Here is a 12,210-nt window from a genome sequence, read left to right on the forward strand (position 1 = left end):
TTATCCAATCTATTATAATGTAGCATCAGCATTCGGGCTGTTTCCCTCCTTTCTTTGACCCAGTTTTAAAAACATCCAACTAAAAATGCTTCATTAAGTTTACATAGAGGTTGCAAGGCAATCAAAATTCCTCTACAGTTGTTACCAGAAGAATTACTATAAGGCCTGTACCTCTGGCTCTCCAAAAGCTTCTGTCTTCTGGGCTACAGGATGGCTGCCCTGCAAGAAGTACTTTATCAAAATCCAACTGAACTATCAGAAGTTCTTTTTCTTTTTTTCTCCCTCCCTTTATTCCTTTTCCATTACCACTGATTATCCAGCTTATAAATCCCATGTTCGCACTTTCTCTTTGGCTTGCCTTCTCCCTGCAGAGCAAGTCCAGAAAGCAGGGCTGTGGCCCCAAGGCACACACCATTAAGTATTGGCACTCAGAGACACAAGGGTGAGTTCCTGCTCTCTTGTTGAGAGCAGCTGGTGCAGGGCTCACAGCTTAGAGATAAATATGGTCAATGCAAGTGCATGTTTTCAAAGATCTTTTAAGAGGAACTTCTTGGGGTACATTGGTTCACGTTCCCTCCTGTCTGATGTGCTCTTTTTATTTCTTACCTATATGGACCACAGAAAGCACAACTTTCACCAGGAAGCTTTCCTGGCTCACAAGTCTGTCATTTCATTCTCTGCTTTCGATTCCTTCTGCTAAGAGTTTGAAATTGCAGCCTGAAGCTCCCAAGCAATCAGCAAACGTCAAATGTCCCCAAGCACAGCAACCAGCTGAGACACGGAGGCCCTGCATGCTGAATGGAGATCGTATTATTATTATTATTATAATGTCTCCAGTGGGGTGGGGGGGAAGAGGAAAGTAAAAGAACAGAAAGAAAAAAGAAAATAAAAAGATACCTTGCACAGACACAAACACTTCCGTTGCCCAAAATCATCTAATCACCAAAATCATTTTAACACCAAATGCAGGAGCAGTTTGCTAACTTCACTACCACCATGCCTTGAATAAATGATAAATGGCATTGCATGCTTCTAATTGTTCATAAATTTGTTTTAATACCTAGAATTTTTCTCCCATGTAGGCTGAACTTCCCCTCACTTTAAATTGTCTGTTTACTTTAATTAAGCCTTCCCCGGGCTCTCCACTTTATTGAGCTTGACAAGCATTAATTTAGAGTGAGTGGTTTTTTTTTATTTCTTTTTCTTTTTTTCCTTTTTTAATTTTATTTTTTTTTAACTTTAGCCCTCTCATCCTTGCCTGGCAAAGAGGCCATGAGCAATTGACAAGCAACATATTGCTAATCCCGGCTTTCTTCGTGGGAAAGTGTCTCAATCAATACAAGCCTGAATTTCCAAGTCACTCCTGCTGATTGTCTGTGGTACATCTCTTTATGTTGGCTTCTTAGCATAAGCATCCTTAGCTAGGATCTGGCAGACAGGGGGGATGCTGAAAAATTCTCAACTTAACATTCCAGCTGCGGCAAAAAAAATATATATATGTGTGTGTGTGTGTGTGCGTGTGTGCGTGTGTGTGTGTGTGTGTGTGTGTATATAGTTGGGGGGAAATTTGGGAGACTGCTGAGTCTTCCTCTCACTGCCTCTATTCTGATTTTAAACTACACACTGCTATCTCGTTCTTTATGTCTCAGACCAGATTTTACTCCTCCTGAGAACTTTTCAGTGACCCCCCTCCTTCCCCACGCCACCCACAGTTAAGTAAGGTTCTTCTTGCCTGCTCCCAGAGCACCATCTGTTTTTTCTATCATAGCGTATCTTATATCCTATTTAAATTAACTTAGCAATTTAATTTAAATTGACTAGATTGTCAGCTCTCCAAGGAGCGAGAACCTGTCTTGCTCATTGTCTACCCCCACCTGCAAATAGTAGCTTCTCAAGAAAGAGACCTCTATTGAATGTGGCTTGTAAGCTCTGTGATCTGGAAGCCGGAGAGAGCTCCCGTTCATGCCTTTGTGTTTCAGACAGACCCTTGAGTCATATGTGGCAAATTTGCTGCCTCTTTAGATCTAAATAGAGCGCATTCTTAGGCGGACAGGGGCACTTGGAGACGGTGGGCCGGGGAGGATTGCGTCTTCCCTGTCTCCAGTCTATCACCCTCATGCAGAGAAGATCAGGGCCAAGATGCATATTTATGATCTCTGGATGAATGTGCCTTCTCTACCTGCCCATGGGGAGCTCTCCCCTGAGCCTCACCTCCGCCAGCCACACTTCTCTGCTCTGATGGATGGAGCTGACCGGGCAAATTGCTATGCTGATGAACTGCTCAGCTACCTGAGCAAACGTTCCAGAGAGATCTCCAGGGATATACCACATTTTAGAGAGGGATTCATCCACAGCCTGGGGTGAGCCTTTCCAGCCCTCAGCTAGCCGAGTACGGTGGGGTAAGGAAGATGAAACTACTGCAATCTCAGTGCTCACTTTTCGGCAACCCAAGTGCCTATCCCTGCAAGAAGCCTTATTGCATTTTTCACTCCTCCCAGAAAGTTATTCAAATGGAGACCTAGAGGTCTGGGTGTCAGGTGCTCATGGAAACAGCAAAATCAAGAAGCTGAACCGAAAAGCACTTAAAGGAAGGATGCATTACCTTAAAATATGCAGATGGAAAACTGACGTTATTGTCAATGTCAGAAGTCACCTTTCTGAGTAAACATTTACCTCTGGGCAAATGCGGGGACGTGTTTCTTTCCGTTTACAAATGACTGGGTATGCAAATGCAGGGGGTTAGAGTTCTGCCCCAGAATGTGGAGTTGTCTTCTTTCATCTGTCTATAATGAGGAACATGCAGGAATCTGTCAAAAAAGGCATCACGGGCTTGATTTGTGCCTTCTGAATAAAGGGGATTTCAGTGTTAAATCTGCCAGCTGGTTTTGTGCCTAAGTATTACATCAGTCTCTTGTATGATCTTGCATCCTGTATAAAATGCAATATTTTGGCCTAATGGGCAGGATTAGCACAAGCTGGGAAGCCATAAATGAAAGTTTCTTGTTTCTAGAGAGCAAGTTAGAGCTTTTATATTATCTGCCGCGGAGCTTGGTGAATTTAAATGTATCTCTTGGGCTTTGGTAATATTCGTGTTAATGTCAAAATTGATCCCATTGTTATTGAGATGTGTGATTTTTTTCAGGCCGGAGATGCACAGAGCCTGTTGCCAGAGCTGATGAATGTCTGCACAGGACACGTTCTCTCCAGCCTTTTCCCAGAATTGAGTGAGGTTATTGTGGTGCCTCCTACCACATTCTCTGTTCATAGGTCTGCATTTTTCTGCAAATCACTCATAAATTTAATTGATACTTACTGAGAACATACTATGTGCCAGGCACTTTACTTGACTCTGGAGATCAAATGAACTCTGTCGCGGTGGTGAACAACGGGATCTGGGTGCTTCTCCCACAGATCTGTCCCTACATACAGAGAGGAGGAATAAAACACATGAGCAAGCAAAGCCATTATGTGTATAACCACACATTAACATGAGTGTGGTGTGGGCAAAAAGTAAACAGAGAAGAGAGGGAATTTCGGTAAGTGGAGCTCCTAGGACAGTTGCTGGCCAGGTGGTGTTTAAGCTGAGAGAGACGCCCACCTGGAAAACCAAGGGGAAGAGCTTCACAGCAATCCGATTCATGTGTGCTAAGGTCCTAAGGAGGGAAGAGTTGGAGATGTCTGAAGAAATAAATGGACGTCTAGTGTAAAGCAAAGCCAGAGAGTGGGGTGAATTGGCATTGCAGAGGCTTTCACAGAGAACAGGCCATGCCACACTTTGCCGCCACGGCAAAGTGTTGATTATTCTATCCTAAGGGCAGTGAAAAGCTACTGAAGGGTGTTTCTTAGTTCAGTTTATATCTTTGCAAAGCATATTTTTCACACCCATAAGAATGGATATTCCTAACAAATTAAAACATTAAAAATGAGAAATCACAGGTGTTGGCAATGTTGCAGAGAAGTTAAAACCCTTGTGCATAGCTGGTGGAGTGTAAAATGATACAGTTGCCGTGGAAAACAGTGCAATGCAATGGTTTCCCCCAAAAATTAAACATAGAGGGACCACTTAATCCAATTTTGCTTCACATATACACATAAAATTTGAAAGCAGATATTTAGTATGCACACATTCATAGCAGTTTTGTTCACAATAGCCAAAAAAGTAGAAACAACCCAAGTGTCTGAAAACAGATGGGTGAATAAACAAATGTGGCACATACGTACGATAAAGGATCATTCAGTCTTTAGAAGTAAGGACATTCTAGGCAGCACCTGTGGCTCAGTCGGTAAGGCGCCGGCCCCATACACCGAAGGTGGTGGGTTCAAACCTGGCCCCAGCTGAACTGCAACAAAAAATAGCCGGGCATTGTGGCGGGCGCCTGTAGTCCCAGCTACTCGGGAGGCTGAGGCAAGAGAATCGCTTAAGCCCAGGAGTTGGAGGTTGCTGTGAGCTGTGTGAGGCCACGGCACTCTACCGAGGGCCATAAAGTGAGACTCTGTCTCTACAAAAAAAAAAAAAAAGTAAGGACATTCTAACACATCCCACAACACAGGTGAACCTTAAAGATGTTATGCTGAGTGAACTAAGCCAGACACAAAACTCACATTTGTGAGTCCACTAACAGTAAGTAGCAAGAGCAATCAAACTTGTCCAGACAAAAAGTGTAATGGTGGCTGCCAAGGACTGGAGGGAGGAGGGGCTGGGGCGTGATCGCTTCATGGGTATGGAGTTGAGGTGTGGAAATTCCGGAGCTGGATGGTGATGCAGTTGCACAGTAGCACGAATATACTTAATGCCATTGAACTGTACACCTAACAGTGATAAGAAGGGTATACCTTGTTTGTATTTTAACACAATTTAAAAAACCTTTATTTTATGCTAGATGGAAAGGAAGCAAAAGAATAATAGGGTACTGTAGTAGTCCAGTGTCCAGACGGTGGTGGTCTAGGAAAGAGGCCGAGAACCTTTGGACTTATTTTAGATGACAAAGTTACAGGACTTATTTGCGGATAATGGCACCATTCTTTGTGATTTGATTCACTGATGCACTTGAAGCCTGTAGACCACACGTGTGGGTGGGTAAAAACTGGCAAATTCCCTTTGACTGGCGGAGTGTTTAAGCTTGACGTCTCGGAGCATGACAAGGAGGGTTTTATTTTTAAACTCTTCGGTAGTCTTGGCTGGAGTATGGGAGCAATGGCTGTTGACACGTGAATATTTGCCCGCACTGTCACACAGCAGTCATATGCTCAGTGTGAACATGACTTGTCGTGAGATTCGCAGTGATAACTAGCATGTGGCTCGAGTTGTTCGTTCTCCCCCTTATTAGTAATGCACATCTTCCATTAGCATACGCAACTAACTACTCCCTTTCCCTTGTGCAGTGTTGACATTCACTGTAATGATTTATTATCCAAGCTAAATAACCCTCCATAGGAAACAACAAACATGCCCGTGTTTGTGTGTTCCATTCGTTCTGTTTTCTTTCTTGCTTCCGCGTAAGTAGATAGTTCTTTATGTGATAATTATGTGGTACAGAAACAAGCCAGGGGGAAGCCCACTAGAAAGGTTAAGAATGTTGATAAGGTTTATTTAAAAAAAAAAAAACAAAAAACTGAGAATCCAGAAAATTTTAGTGACGTCTCACGTGGGTGCCTTGGAATTTAAAAAATAATTTGGATTATTCAGAAAATATCTGTTATAAGCAAACACTCTGTACAAGAGTTAATGATCTATAAAAGGGCCACATTTGAGCTTCCCATGGAACCTCCAAAGCTCCCAGTTGTCTTATTTATTTAAGATGTTTCCAGAATGGTCTGAACCATCAGGTGCACATAATAGTTATAAAGTGGTAGAGAGTCGTGGACAAGATCTGGAGCTCTTAAGTCAGACTGCCTGAGTTTGAATCCCAGGAAAGCTACTGACTAACTGTGTGACCTTGGACGGTTTGCAGACGTTCCCTGAGCCCCCATATTCTCTTCTGTGGGGACAGGAGTCCTGCTTTTCTCCTGAGGTTCTTGTAACAAGTAAGTAAGAGAATAAACTTATTCTAGGATCGCCTCTTGCAACACTGCCTATCTTAGAATAAGTGCTTGAGAAATGTTAGCTGTTATTATCATCAGTGAACTATAAATAATATTCCTTTAAGAAAGACATTATATATGAAAATAAAGATACATGTAAAGACATTATACTATAAAAACATAGAGGAAATATAGACATAGGGGTCATTATTTATATAAATATGTATATATGGTTGAAATTAATGTTGAAAGTGCTTCACAATTTATGCAAAGCTTTGTGCTCAAGATTTGGGAGTATTTTTCCCTGTACAACTCAAATTAAAAATCTTGGTCCATATCTACATCAGCGTTATTTCCAAGGCACATCCTCACTCACTCTGGGCATTCATTCTCTTTCTTATCAAATTTATGTTGCCCATTTTAATCGCTGTGACCACGCTTAACATCATTTTTGGACATGGGAGTCATTTCATTGGCTAATGATAATTTTCATATCTTAAATCACAGGAACAAATTGTATTATTTTTCATCCATTTAAATTACCTTAGCTGGCTTACTATGGCAGTTTTGTTTTCTAAAGAATAAGAAACACTAATTTTTTGTCCATTTGCCACTTAAAAACTAAACAGGTTATTTGCACTGTAGGCTTTTCCCCAACAGAAAATTGTTATTGATGTTTGTAAGTATCATATTCCATTCAAAGGTGAAAGGCTGCTTCCACTTGCCATTTTTCTTGTGATTTTTTTTCCCTACACTGTGTCTGCAATTCAACACTCCTGGGCTCAATTAAAACATGTATTTTGCCACTGGATTTGCAGAGAAATGATCAAACTTGAATACTAATACCTGGGCTCTTGCCTATGAATACAAGGATGATGCCCACTGAGGGATGGCTTTCAAGATAGTGGGCAGTGAACCCGGGAAGCCTGGGGATGCTTACAGCCCAGTACAGGTCTACAGCTAGATTTTGCTAGTTTTTGTCTGCAAACATACTGTTGTTTATTAAAATTGTGTGACTGCTATCACATCCACAGGGGAAATTTAAAGCCACCAAAACTGTACACTTTCTGCCTTTCCAAGGGCTAATAATTCCTACGGGCAGGAGGTTAATTTTTCCAACTGTGTTGTGAGGACCTAACACATTGCATCATGATAACAACTAATATTTGTCAAGTTCTTACTATGCTCCCTCCTACCGGGGCTTGGGACAGAACAATGACTAAAGGCAGCCATAGCCCCAGCCTCATTCTAAGAATTAGCGGAGGAGGTAACTAATTAAGGGAATCAACTGGGCAGAGCAATTAACGCCTAATGACTAGCAATGAATATTCCCGGCAAAGGGGGCAAGGCACCTGGCTCTGTGGCAGGTAAGAAACTGAGAGAAGCTCTTTCTGGGTGGTTGGAGTTAGGGAAAGCAGGTCCAAAATGATGCTGGAGAAAGGGTAAGAACCATTTCATCTAGGCTGTGTTAGGATTTGCCTTGACTTGGAATACCATCCTTAGTACCATAGTAGGCATTATGAATATTTTCTTCCAAATGTGTTGGCAAAAAATGGTGAACAAAACTCATTTTTTGCCTAGGAACGAGTTAGATGTGGGATTTGAACCTGAGCTTGAGCTTATAATCACCATGTTGTACTGTCTCTCTGCAATGACATTTTTACAGAGTTTTGACTTATAAAATCACTATCCAGTGTCAATGTGTAGAGTCTGTTATGTAAGTCTGCCGATGGTTTGCTTTTCATCAAAAAGAAACCACTGGGAGAGTAAACAGGGTACACAGAGGAACTGTGCATGGTCCTGTTAGCTTTATGCTGAACCCTGGGTCTCCCTCCTGGGTAGAAGCTTACAGATTAGGGTTTTGAGGGCTATGGTCGCATTGCACGGTGCCATGGCTCCAAGAGGACCAAGCGCTTAGCACCAAGTTGTAAAGCCCAAAAATAGAGTTTAAAGGGAGCAAAAATTGTATTATATTCGAGAATAGTTTCAATGTACTTAAGGAATAAAAGCAGTCCTCTGAGGTTCAATACAAAGTGGAGAAAAGAGGGAAGGGAAAAAGGAGAATGAGAAGGGAAGAGGAGGAGACGTGGCCACGTTGTAAGCTACTTCAGTCTCTCAACTTCTACTTTGAAGCTAAACACTTGATAGATTAGCCCAACACTAAAGAAAATGCTCTCTTTTATGTGTGAAAGCTTGGCAATTGCTGCAGAAAGATACTTACTGGCTCCTAATATTCACATAATCTGATTAGTTTTGAATCCTACCTCAGCAGAGGATATTGGATTAATCCAATTCGTAGCTGTTTACCTTGTCCGTGTGTTCACTTTTTCCCATTTTATCCTTTCCGGTGAGCTCTGGTGGGTGCTATCAACAAAGTCACTCCAGTATCTTAAACAAGTCAGATACCAGTTCAAAAAAAAAAAAAAATATATATATATATATATAAAGAAAAAAACCAAAGGAGTAGATTTAAATGTTTGAAGAGGAATGGGATTCTGTTAGTTTGTCATTTATTTTTGCTTGTGAGTTTGGTTGCTTTGTTGGTAACAGTTGAAACAACTCCATGGCTCTCATCCTCTGCTACTAAAATGCTGATGGGCAGTTAACATCTCAATTCATAGACAACTGTCTCATGACCAATCCTCTCTGAGCTTTGAACATATGGCTGTGTCTGATGGCTTCGTTGATTTCACCAGGGAGAGTTTTAGAAGATCTCTATTTGAGGGGGCAGCCACTACACAGATGAGTGATACACTGCTGGAATTAATTATTGCTTGCCAAGTTTGAGAATTGATTCATCCTGAACTCACAGCCAAAAACTCATCTTAAAGCTGAAATGTTTTCGATTAGCTGGGCCCAGCTCCCCTTCACAGCCCCTCTAGCCCAGTGTCATTTGTATTTTGCTATTAATGGTGAACTATGCATTTGAACACCCTAGTGTGAAATTCACTTTCTAATTATATAAATATGGTGCTGGCCATACATTATCTCTGGGACCGATAATTAAGAATGATCTTACCTTGCAACTCCAGGCTTCCTTTTGCCTGTGAAGGATTCCTTTCTTCCTGAAATGAAAGTGGCATTTCAACCATCTGTCGTAGGCTGCTGTCAATAAAAGAATCCAATCACATTTTACCCACGTTATTCTGCATGAATAATGAACTTGGTCTTTATAAATTCATGTGTGTTCCCCAGAATATAGGAGTGGCCTCCAGGATTTCTGACCTTTCTTGAGATGAATACCACTTGAGCAAATAATAAATCAAGAAAACACCCTAATAATTACTGGAATCTAATGGGGGGAAAGTGGCAGAGATTACTGGTGATAGCTGCCAGTCAGCCTGGGAAATCGACCTAAAAGCATATCAGTTGGGTGAGGTTTTTTTCCCCTGACCAGTGTCTCACTGTCAGGACATCTCACTTACGGTTTGATTAGCTTTCTTTAGGCAGCAGGGCTCTCTATTCATTTTGGAAGTTATCCCAGTGGGCACTCTCCTAGGCTTCCCTGGAGAGAGGGTACAGGCCAATGTCTCTCGTTTTATGGTAGGACTGTGAAGTCTGACGTTTTCAATTACCTACCAGGCCTGGCATTTTCTTTGTATAAAACACTTACCAAGTATCAGACCCACTTTTCTGCAGTTCCTAATACAAAGAGCACCCTATTAATAGTTTACTTCAGATAAATTACCACCATGCCAAGAATGAGCCCCTACAAGAGCCAGGCTTGCATGTTAAATAGAAAAACAAATGAAACTATTCTCCATTTTCTATATGTTTAACCTCGTTGAGACTACTGGCAGGTCTTTTATTTTGGAAGTACATTTTACAGGAAAAAAAGACTTCCAAAATATGATTTAATTCTTGTCTTCCCTCCAGAGAAATAGGATTTAAAACTTGTGCTCGTACCCTCCAGAAATGGCTCAACCAAACAGAGTCAAAATATCACAGCAGAGAAAAAAGATGCTATATTGTTTCAGAGTCAAGATCTGTCTCTTGTGATAAAGAGATTTAAATTCTTACTATTCACCGAGTTAGAGCCAATCTGAGCCATGGAATATATTGAAATGATAGGATGCTTTCAAGTTGAGCATTTTTTTTGTGTGTGTGATCCATGGTTGGAAATTCTGTTGGAGAAATATGGTTATACTATTTTGACAATTTTTAACCTGCGTAAATTGGATTTTTTAAAGTGCACAAATTGATGTTCTGCCTACTTGGAGAATGTTTTAAAGATACCAAGACTTCAAAGAAAAACAGAGAGAGTAAATCAGATGCAAACATCCCTGTATCCATCCTAGCAAAATTAGTTTAGGATTTCCTAGGGCAATGCTAAATTAGAATGATGTTCAGGCATCAGGGCAAGTACCACTGGTAATCAGCTTTTTTTGTGATGGGGGAGTGGCTGAGAAAAGAAAAGATATTTTCATATCTTGTAGGAATCTCTAAATCACATCAGCTTCATAGATATTTTCTAAGGATATAATTAAGAATGCTTAGCGTCCTTGCTACTGTCATGGATAATTGTGTCAGTTTCTGGTGGCTTGGAATTTAGGATGTTAGGTGGCCTTCTTACCCTGGCTGTTCTTTTCTGCCTTCCTATTCGGCCATCACGTAGCTTCTCTATCTTTCTGCCAGGTAAATTAGGTCTCAAAAACAGCAACGAGTATTAGACACGATATCAGCTCCAGAAGCTGAAAGCATTTTTTTTTTTTTAAATGAAGCCAGAGAGATGGAGTGATCTGCTGGATAATAAAGCTTAGCTTTAATGCCAGCTCCATGCTGTTACAGCATATTACTAAACAGCAAGAAACGTGGCGCAGATGTTGTGGCGGCCATATTTTACACCATCCAAAAGGTCATGTCGCTTGTTATTACATTCAGAATCAATATTAAGTGAGCGTTCCAAATTTCAGCTGTCAGTTGAATTTATTGCTGCAAACCAAAGCTGAAGGGTTCTCGACTGTGATTCAAGCAAGCTAACAAATTAACTAATATAAGAGCATGCCTAGAAGATGCAGGTGACCCACATGCCAACGGCAAAAGCTTGGTTCCTACATTGCTGCAAGAAAGGGACACCCCAGTTGCCAATCAGAAACAACTGCCATCTCATTAAGAAAAAGAAGGAAGGAAGGAGAGAGAGAGGGAAAGAAGGAAGGAAATTATCCAGTACATGAGATATCCTGGGGGAAGCTTCTTTAGAAGAGTGTGATGTATACATATCTATCTAACAATTCTTGGCATCATACTTAGCACACCTTTGAGATCGTTTGCATTGTCAAGTTTGCCCAAAGTTCTGCTCCCCTAACTTTCTCCATGATCTTCTTTAGACCTAGACATGGATGTTAATTAGGCTATCTAGAAAAGGTATAAAAATATCTAATAGACATACATCCATTTAATTCATACACGGATACCATCAGGCTACCTAAGATGGTTTATTAAAGGGAATTGGGGAACTCTAAGTTAATGAGAAGACACTGTAGGTAACATCCACCCATCAGATCACAAGGGGATACGGAGTTTCAGGTGCACAGGGTTGGTGAGTAGGAGCATCAAGGATTATTGACAGCAGTTGGCCAGCCTCTGAGTCCCTATACCCACGATTTTCTCTGAAGTTATTTTTAAAACATATCCTAAAAAATGTCTATGTCCATGATAGATTCTCTAGTACATCCTTGAGAGAATGGATGTCTAGTTAACAAGCAGTCCAGAAGATGCACTCAGTCTTCTTTGGGTGGGAGATCTCACAAGGCCACCTTACCAGGTGAGAATTTCAAGATATTACAGACTTCGTGTTGTACATTAAAGTTGAAAATTAAATGGTTTGGTCAAGAATGAGAAAAAAAAAAAGAAAACGAGTTGTGTGGCCCTTGGCAGATGGAATTTCCAGCCACAGTTGGAAAAATATTTCCTGAGATTTTGCACAGATGAGTAAGTCTCCAAACTGCCGGTAATACAGAACCAGCTTTAACTGGGGCTCTCAGGTGCTTCCTGACAAAAGCAGTGCTCATTTTGGGGTATTTTCTCTCACCCTGCCTTCTGTTACAAATGCCAGTTATGACTTTTAATTGACTGCTAGGAGTGTTTAGGAAGAAAATCTGTAATTCTAGTAAATAAGTACTTCAGTCAAGGACTATTCATTATTCAAGATTCAATAAACATTTTTTGAGTACGTACTCTGGGCACATT

General features: G+C 41.0%; 1 protein-coding gene across 6 annotated transcripts in view; it reads left to right on the forward strand.

Annotated features, from left to right (window-relative positions):
- TENM2 (teneurin transmembrane protein 2) overlaps positions 1-12,210 on the forward strand; it is a 1,234,499-nt gene that overhangs the window by 712,652 nt on the left and 509,637 nt on the right. The gene's annotated exons all lie outside the window — the stretch shown is intronic.

The sequence above is a fragment of the Nycticebus coucang genome, chromosome 17 (genome assembly GCF_027406575.1).
Source record: "Nycticebus coucang isolate mNycCou1 chromosome 17, mNycCou1.pri, whole genome shotgun sequence".
Taxonomy (NCBI): Eukaryota; Metazoa; Chordata; class Mammalia; order Primates; family Lorisidae; genus Nycticebus; species Nycticebus coucang.